This window comes from Microtus pennsylvanicus, chromosome 2 (assembly GCF_037038515.1).
Source record: "Microtus pennsylvanicus isolate mMicPen1 chromosome 2, mMicPen1.hap1, whole genome shotgun sequence".
In the NCBI taxonomy this organism is placed as follows: Eukaryota; Metazoa; Chordata; class Mammalia; order Rodentia; family Cricetidae; genus Microtus; species Microtus pennsylvanicus.
In genome coordinates this window covers 81788707-81799300 of record NC_134580.1, presented here as the reverse complement: position 1 = coordinate 81799300, position 10594 = coordinate 81788707, and positions in this window count along the sequence as shown.

Genomic DNA, 10594 nt, shown 5'->3' with positions numbered 1-10594 from the left:
GTCCAGGCAGCAAGATGTCTCTGTTGATTCTAGAGTTTTAGAAGTTGCTTACAATGCACTTTCTGTTTACTTATTATATCCTTCTGAAGTCTCTGATGGAGTTAATGAATTTATAGTTATAGTTTTTCTTAGTTATGAAAAAAGATAAAGTAGATATAAATATTGTAACTGTAATTCTTGCTTGATAAGTGTTTTGTTATATGTAATTTTACTATGTTAAAATTAAAGCCTTCCTTTTGTTTAAACAGAATAGGGGAAATGGTGTAGGAGTTCCTTCTGTTTGTGTGTTGCTTGTATTGGTTAATGAATAAAGAAACTGCCTTGGCCTAATTGATAGGGTAGGCAGAGAAAACAGAACTGAATGCTGGGAGGAAAAAGGGCAGAGTCAGAGAAGCCATGGATCCTGTGCCTGAGATAGACGCTGGTTAGAATCTCCAGTAAGCCACAGCCAAACGGCGATACTCAGATTAATGGAGATGGGTTAAACTAATATGTAAGAGTTAACCAATAAAAAGTTAGAGCTAATGGCCAAACCGCGTTTTAATTAATATAGTTTCTCTGTAGTTATTTCAGGTATAAGCTAGCTGGGCAGCTGGGACAAACAAGCAGCCTGTTCCCTCCAACACGAAAGTCTCCATGAATCCTTAAAATTACTTTGCTCAACAACAACAGGAAGCAGCTTGGAGAAAACTACACCCAAATTCCCAAAATAATTATTTATAAACACTCATTTTAATTTTAAAAGGGTTGGCTATAAGTAATTAACAATCACAGTTAATTTCTAAAAAATAAATAAGGGTGATATGATACATAGAAATGAATACATTGATATGGACTTTGATCTATCGATACAAATTTGAGGATGATTTATTACACTGTGTCTATGTATTTCTGCTCTTGTTTAAGGTATGTTTGTACAGCTCATTTAATGATGTGATATATAGTTAAATGCAGATTAATAGATAGTCATCTGTAATAGTCAAACACTGTAGTCATATTAGGTTTTCTATATGTACAGAGATATATTTCAGATAGAAAGGTAATCTTCAAACACTTCAGAGAACTGTAGAATATGGCATTTAAATTACTTAGGGTTCTGATGACATGAGACATGATTGCTCCTGGCAATACTGATCTAGTCCCAAGAGAATGTTGAGCATTGAAGACAGTCCACTTAGAACTTATTTTCTTCTTGGCAAAACTGGCCTTTGGGCAAAAAACTACCCCTATGTCAACCACTGATAAAATGCATGGTGTCCAGAATGGACAAGCAAGATGCAAGCAAAAAGGCTGCCAAACCTTTCCAAGATAGGATAAGACAGTTTTTCAAATTTTCCTGTGTCTTAAAATGGTGTGTCAGTTACTCTAGGCCTTGCCAAAGTTGGTTGCTTCAACATTACAAATGAGACTTTGGGTGATTGCCCAGGTATCCGGTTACCTCTGTCATTTCTTGCACCTTTTGACTGTTGCTTGATTGCACTTCCTATTTACCCAAGTAATATTATTTCCCATCTCAGGCTTTTGGTGGGGTGGAAGACTAGATAGTCATAGTTATTTTCCTCTCATGACTTAGCTAAGCCATTTTTAATATAAGAGTTAGACTCCTTAGGATAGGATAGCTATTGAAACATTTAACATATGTTTTTTTGTTGATGTTGTTCATGCTGGTGGTAATTCTAATTTTTATGTCTGTTTTTGCCTCTTCTTTTCCCTGGACAATACTTGATAATTTTGCATTAGGCTTAGAACTTTCTTATTTAGACAAAAGAGGGAGGTGCTGTGGGAGCTCCTTCAACCAATAGCCTTTAAGATACCTGCCCACTATAGGCATGTTTTCATGTACTATAAATGCGGACAAAAAGCATGCACAGGCCTCTTGACTGCTGAATTTAGTTTCACTTCCCAGCGTATGCAGAAGATTGCAAATCACTATTTTTTCTGTGAGTATATCTCCAGGTAAATAAACATTTGTTATACACCATTTTGGGCTATTGTGGAACTCTTTTATATGCCAACAGTACACTGTCAAGTTAAGACGTGAATCTAGTTATGAGTGAAATACATGTAATGACTTTTGAGGCATCACAGACCATAATGAATAGTGATAATCTCTATACATTTTAAAGAGCTATCTCATAAGTTTAGACAATTGATGGAACTAAAGGAAAAAGAAAAATTCAGAAAAGCTCAACTTTTAATTTGGTGTGACATAAGGAATTGTCATCATCTAAGACAGGGAAGACTTTTGGAGCTGTAGGGAGTTTCAGAAGCTCAATATTTTTCAGGTTAAAATGAAGATATTTTAGGTATTTTCATGAAAACCAAAGAATAAAACCAGATATACAAATTTGATACACATGCCAGACATAGGAGGCATAATCCGGCATGTAGGTATTATGTAAAGATATGGGACTTGATGAGAAAGACTGAAGAATAACTGCACATAGGAAATAGATGATGTTGCAGCCTCAAGCTCTGGAGCTACAAATATCATGTAATAAAAATAATGGGGATAGTCAGTGAAGACTTAGTATAAAGAGTTAGTGATATATGATTAAATCGAGAGTCTTTTAGTGCCAAGAAAAGCAAACAAAGCCAATATACTGATGGCACAATAATTTCCTGACTTAAAAGGATGATTAAAGATCATTCACTTAATTTATATCTGGGAAAGAGAAATATGTAAAGGAAAGTTTTCAGTGGGATGATATGGATAGAATCCTGAGTGGAACACCTCTGCTAGAAATTAAAAGAACACTGCAAAAAACTTAGAGACAAATCTTTTGAAGAATTGTTTTATGCAAATAACTTCAGCAGAAATAGGAGATTTCACTATTGATTTCAGTAAACAAATAGGGAAAGCCTTATTGAAAACTGAGGGTACTGATGTAATAGTCAAGGAAATGTAGATGATATGAAAGAGAGACAAGAACATGCTAAATCAGGCACCAGGTTATTTTCTTTTTGTTTGAAGTGACCAATGTGGTTTTAATAAGAGAAGTTATGATCTCAAAAATGATGCTTTCACTGTTATCATTTCCTCATAAATATTGAAAGATACTCTGAGACTTCATAGTTCATGAGGCTCATGGAATTCCTGAGACTTACATGACATTCATGAGATCTTCATATACCTTGAGTTTATATTAGAGCTAATCCATTGATCATATTTGGTGTTGTCCCCTGGTTTAGCTGTGAATAGTTTGGGCAATGCGTTGGATTCCTGGTGGTATAATCTCTTCTGAGTTTCTCAGTTCCTATAAACAACTACAATAAACCTTCATATACTAAGGTGACTTGGATGGAATCCTTTGGTATGTGAGTGGCTTCTCTTTCTGGGGTTAGTATGTACTTCCTTATGGTGTTCTCAGGGAAAGTCATGTAACACTTGGACCCAGAGTAGGGACAGAAAATGAAAGATGTATCAGTGTGAGAATCTGTGGGATGATAAACCACAAAGTAACCACATTTCTCTAGAAGATATGTGCTGGCATGCCACTTTCCTGTGGCTGAAGTTGCTTGATCTCTGCCATGGATTATAAGACCTTCAATTGGAACTGAAATAGGCTCAAAGGAAAAATGGCAATAGATGGAAGAATTACACGTACAGGACATACAAATATGAACTTTCACATTAGTCTTTTGATTTTATAGATAAAGTAGGTGAAACTAAGGAAATTTTTATGGCATTGTTTTCTATGTTCTTTCCATTGAAAGCCATCCCCCAAAGGCCATCACTAACTTCTTGACCTTTATGGGTATCACAGAGGGAATAAATACATATCTAAAGATACTATGGAATAATGCTCTTGTACACTGTAAAAATTTGTCACTTGTATTGATTTAATAAAAATGCTGATTGGCTAGCAGCCAAGCAGGAAGTATAGATGGGACTACTGGGCTAGGAGAATTCTGGAAGAGGAAAGGCAGAGATGCAGTTGCAAGCCAGACACAGAGGAAGCAAGATGAGAATGCCTTACTGAATTAAGGTAACAAGCCACATGGCTAAACATAGATAAGAATTATGTGTTAATTTAAGTTGTAAGAACTAGTTAGTAGTAAGCCTAAGCAACAAGCTAGATATAATAGAGTTAATATAAGCCTCTGTGTGTTTATTTGACCAAATGGCTATGGGAATGTGTGGGACAGAAACTTTTTTTGAAAAAAAGGGGGAGGATACTAATATGATAAGATGTAAGGGTAGATTACTAAATCAACCTTGAAAAGAAATAAAGGAGATATAAAAATAGGATTAAAAGGTAGATTATTGAATCTACTTTTAAACCAAAAAAGAAACTACTAGTTTTAAATATTTAAATATCAATGGGTTTAGTGAGGAAGTGATTAGGCTGGAGGAAACAAGAATTCAGTCTCTTTTCAGCTGGGAAGTTGAGTAGGTAAATTGGATGTGGTTTGGCTCCTTTATTTCTCTTATCTCTCAACATTGTCCCCAGTATCTGACTCCAGGTTTTTGTTATTAAAATCTATTAGAACTCATGCTACATGAAGATTCAAAGCTATCATTCAAAAATGAGTGAAAACATGCAACCTTTATTTTTCTGGGTCTGGATTACCTCAATCAGAAAGGTCTATTTCCAGTTTCATCCATTTCCATGGTCATTTAATAATTTCATTTTAATAGCTGAATAATATTTTACTGGGTAGATATAGAAATTTTTATTTTTCTTTTCTTTCTTTCTTTTTTTTTTTTTTTTTTGGTTTTTCGAGACAGGGTTTCTCTGTGGCTTTGAAGCCTGTCCTGGAACTAGCTCTGTAGACCAGGCTGGTCTCGAACTCACAGAGATCCGCATGCCTCTGCCTCCCGAGGGCTGGGATTAAAGGCGTGCGCCACCATCGCCCGGCAGAACTTTTTCATTTCTATAAGTTGATCTAGACTCTTCCTATTTCCTTTCTTTTCAAGGTGATTTAGGACTTTATATTCTACTTCCCAAACTGAACTATACTTAGACTATTAGTTTGATTTAACTAAGTGATGCCCATCAAACTTTGCAATAATATATATGTATTTACTAAATAGATATGAAGAATAGCAATGATTAATTAAAAAAAATTTAGTTAGGGTCTTACTATTTAGCCCTGGATGTTCTGGAAATCACTCTGTAGATGAGGCTGACCTCAAACTCACAGAGATCTTTCTGCTTCTGCCTTCTGAACACTGAAATTAAAGACACATACCACCATGCCCAGCCATAATTATTAATGTTTATATCCATGCAGGTTACTGATACCTCAACAACCCCAGTTTTCCTATTTTACTCAGTGTTACACTACAAGTTATAAAATTCTTTGGTCACTTAGGCCAAACCAAGGATGTCTCCAGAGAAAGAATCCTGTAACCATGTGATCCTTCTAAATTGCCATGTTTTGTAGTGTCTCTTGGTCAGTAGCCTCTTGAGGTGTGTATAATTAGTTTTTTTATCTCCCTAATGGAAGATTCCATTAGGCATTTTATGTGAGAGAAGACAAAGAAACCTGACTTTGCTAAGATGCTGTTGTTATTCAGGTAAAATGCATGGATGGAAATAGACTTAACAATGCTTGGGTGGTTTATTCTCAGATGTTACTTTGTGATTGGAACTGTCGTAGACAAGAGTCACATCCTAAAGTGATTGAGGAAGAAGAGCAAAGTAGAGAGCAGTCAAGAAAATGAATTGAACACGCAGGAGGATAGGTCTTAAACACCAACTGAAGTATTGGCAAAGACTAAGTAACCGACTGCCTATGAGCTAGAACTACATTGTAAATGGCCTTGAGAAGTCAAATAGCTTTGTAGTATTTTCTACTAAGTTTATGCCATAATTAATCATTACATACTTACTGATAATTGATTGAATGAATGATATAATATCCTATGAACTGATAATTATGGAAAATATCAATAATATATATAAATAAAAGTGTAAATTTGTATATTTCTCTTCACTTTTAAAAATAGGTGACTATGAACTATTTGCCTTCTATGAAGTATTTGGCGAATAGTCTGTAAAATAGAAGCAAAGTTTTATAAATTTTTATTTGCTAGATTAGAAGAACTTTATAAATACCTGATCCAAAGTAAATTTTAACATAAGGACAAAAGTCTCAATGCTGAAAACAAATATTCTGGTAGAATGTAATCTCTAAATCTTAAAATAAAATGGCACTTAAAATGCCAGTTTCATTTATTTTTCTTGTTTTCATATGCCATTTATAGTTGGAATCTTTGTATCAATTTGATTATGTTCAGTGATCTGATCTGAAAGTCTTTAAAGAGGTATGATGTGAGCTTTCACATAAGTATTTATTTTAAAAGAATACAGGATTGCTTGTATTTCCCAAACTATTAAATAAATTAAATGATGTTCTAAAATTAGGAGGGTCTAAATTTCCTTGGACTTAAGGCTTCAAAACAATCTGCAAAGTGAAAATACAAATAGATTCAATTGAGGGAGTAAAATTCCTAATTCAAAATGGTTTATGTCTAGTTTTTGTAAGCCTTACCATTTTTTGTATTCCCAATTATATAGTACCTTTACAAATTTCATAGTCCCTTTTGGGTTTTCATTTTATTCTTGTTTATTTATTTCACTTTTTTGAACTTTGAGAATAATTTTGTTATAGTTTTGAGAAAAAATACCCCAGGGAAGGCAAAGTATAAATATCAACAGCAGGAGAGACAGGAGGAGAGAGAGAGAGAAAGAGAGAGAATTTCTGTGAGTTAAGCTAGCATAGATGTCAGACACATGGTGTTCTTTAAAGAAATAACAAAGAAGACCAAAGAACCTGAGAAGGCAAGCTTAACCATGTTTATGGGGAGAGAAAGGTTAAAAGCAAATACTAAAATTTATTTAATTTATCACTCCAGAACTTGATTCAATCCCTTTGCCCATCTTTTCATATCATACAATCATGTATATTTTATGTGCTTTTCAACAATTCAACCACACTGTTTTCTATTTTCTTTTCTTATTTTTCTTACTTTCATGGCTCTTTCTTGTATTACATCCTGACTGCAGCAGTCTCCCCCCACAACTCCTCTCTCCATCAGTTCAGTTCCTCCTCTTTTTCCCTTCAAAAATAAGCAGGCCTCCTGGGCATATCCACCGAATATAGCCTAAGAAGATACAGTGAGACTGAGCACAAACCCTCATATCACAGCTGGATGTGGCAACCCAGTAGGAGGAAAAGGGTTCCAAACACAGGTAAAATAGTCAAAGACACTACCCACTCCCACTGTTGGGAGGTGCACAAGAACACCAAGCTACAGAACCATAGGGCGTATGCAGGGCACTAGCCCAGACCCATACAGGGTCCGTATTTGTTGCTTCAATCTCTGTGAGTACCTATGAGATCTTCTCAATGGATTCTGTGGGCCATGTTCTCCTGATGTCCTCGATCCCTCTGGCTCCTAAACCCCTCTCCCCATCTTCTGCAGGGTTACCCCTGGCTCATCCTAGGGTTTGGCTGTAGGTCTCTGCATCAGCTCCCGTCAGTTGCTAGATGAAACTCCCATGATGATATTTGGCCTAGGCTCCAGTCTATGAGTATAGCAGAATGTAGTAATGATTTCTTTGACCATTTTCTTGTCAGTCTTGTTAGTTCTAGCATGTATCTCTGGACTGCCCTGCCTCTGGTTTCTGGCTAACCAGTCACTGTCAGGTATAGGTTCCCTTTCCTAGCATGGATCTCAAGTTGGATTAGTCATTAATTGGCCACTAGTTCTGCACCACCCTTACCCCAGCACATCTTGAAGACGGAACACATTATAGGTTGAAGTTTTGTGGTTGGGGTGATGTCCTAGTCCCACTGCTAGGAGACTTATCTGGTTAGAGAAGGTGGCCAGCTTTGGCTCCATCTCTCAAATTACTAGGAGATTTTACTAAGGTCACTCTTGTAGTTTCCAGGGAGTTTCCACTGCACTAGTTTTCTACATTGCTCGCATAGTCCGCCAATTGTAATCTTCTCTCCCATTATTTTCTCCCTCCATCTTCCCACTCCCCCACCTGATCCATCTTGTTCCCATCTCCACCCACCCCCAGTCCATCTGCACAATTTAATATATTTTTTTCACTTCCCAGAGGGATTCACATATCCCCCATCGAGCCCTCCTGGTTACTTAGCTTCTCTTGTTCTGTGGATTCTAACATGATTACCCTTTATTACCAACTAATGTCCAGTTATAAGTGAGTACTTACCATGTTTGTCTTTCTGGGTCTGGGTTACCACACTCAGGATGATTTTTTTCTAGTTCTATCCATTTTTATTATATCATTGCTTTTATTAGCTGAGTAAGACTCACTTGTATGAATATAACACATCTTCTTTTATCCGTTCTTCATTTGAGAGTCTAGGTTGTTTTCTACCGGAAACAACCTAGGCTCTTAGGATAAAACTGAAACGAACATGGTTAAGCAAGCATCCTTATGACAAGATGGAACATTCTTTGGGTAGATGCCCAAGAGTGGTATAACTGGGCCCCTAGGTAGATCTATTCCAAATTTTCTGAGAACTTTCCATATTGATTTCCAAACTGATTGGACAAGTTTGCACTCCCACCAGTAATGGAGGAGTGTTCCTTTTTCTCTGCATCCTTGCAAGCATGAGCTGTCACTTGAGTTTTTGATCTTAGACATTCTGAGAAGTGTAATATGTAATCTCATAGTATTTTGATTTGCATTTCCCTGATGGCTGAGGATGTTGAACACTTTCTGTTTCTATTCAATACTTATTTCACAGCTTTTTCTGAATATAAAGTTTGGGATATCCTCATGAGAAGACAGATGTGGGGTTCAAAACTATAGGGGTTGCTGTCTAATTGAGAAATTAATCAGATCAAGTTTGTATTGAGTACTAAACATAGGCACATGGTTTCCTGAGAGCATATGTGCTGTTTGCATTTGAAATTTCATTATTTGATCACTAAAATGATGTGACTGGTGTAACATGCTATTGAATGGGTGATAGTACACTTTGAAATGCATTTTGGACATGACAGTGTGATGTCCTCTGCTTATTCATGTTCATTAATGTTTTTAAGTAATTTATCTCACTAGTTGATTGCTATTAGGAGCAAGAGAAAGGAAGAAAATTATGCATATTATGAGCATTTATTGAACATCTATAAATGGAGCATCTTTCTATTGATGAAATGATTCTGTCTATGGTCACTACACCCTTATCCTTTCCAATCCTTGCCAAATGCATGATTGCGATATTTGTTTCATTCCTGTAACTTAACCGAAATAACTATTTCAATACGTTAAAACAGAGAAGTAAACACACAAAGAGAAGTGTTTCAGTATCTTTTCTAATAGTAGTCAGTCCGTGGTTGAACTATGAGCTTAATCATGGGTCTTGAATCCAAAGTCCAGATGTTGTCTACTATGCAGTTTCTTCTCTAAAGGAACCTAAACTACAATATAATGTGATAAATATTTCATAGAATTATGGATAAAATACTCTTATGCGATGCTATTGTTGAGGGGCTTAAGAATCCACATCATGTGGTATATACTCTATGGTAATAATTATGTTCACACCCAGGATTTATGGACTGATGGCCTGGAAGAGTCAAAATTTTGGTATTTGAGTTTTATTTTAACATCAATTTGCTAGAGATATTTTTCAATGATTACAGTTCATGTACCTAACAACATGAACACCAGGTCTTTTGCATGTTATCACAATCTCTGTGAGTTCATATGTACATCATGCCTCTTCTGTCTTGTCCTGGCATCATCCACCACCTCTGGATTTTACCATCCTTCAACCTTCTCTCCCTGGCTTCCTTAGGTTCCATTTCTGCTGAGATCTTTCAGTAACTAAATTTCCGTGACTTCATTTTCACTTACCACTGTGACTTCCTGGCTTGTTAATGTAATTATAAAATACAGACTTCCATTTTTTTCTTTTAAAGGTGCAGAATAGTCTCAGGTTCTTGGATATATGTGTGTGTGTGTGTGTGTGTGTGTGTGTGTGTCTGTGTGTGTGTGTGTGTGTGGTATGTTATACATATATCTATCAATGAAGGCAAGTTGTTCACTTATAATGTTTATGGATAATTATACAATGAAAAAAATAATGTCATTTCTTCAAGATATATATCATGAAGGTGAGAATTTCTCTATCAGATGATAGTTCTTTTTAATCTTTCCTATCTTTTATTTTCTTTTCATTTTGATTAGGGTCTTACAAATGATAGCCAAATGTAAATTTATAGTGCTACAAATCTAATCTGTCTTTAAAAATTTGCCAACATTCCATCATTTTCTTTAGAGGATGTATTAATTTATATTCTTACCATCAGTTTATTATGATGCCCTCTTTTAAAATATTTATTTCTAAAAATGTTATGTGAATTTATGTTTATGCATTTGTTATCTGTAGAAGGGTACCCATGGATGCCAGGCATTGAATCCTATAGACCTGAAGTTACAGGCAGCATTAACTTGCTTGATGTGAGTGCTGGTAACGAAACTTGGGTTCTAGGGAAGGTAGGAAGTACTGTTAACTGCTGGAGTATCTCTCCAGCTTCCTTAAATCCACCCAACCTTGTTATCTTTTGACTTTTTAAAGAAGTATCTTTTCATATGTG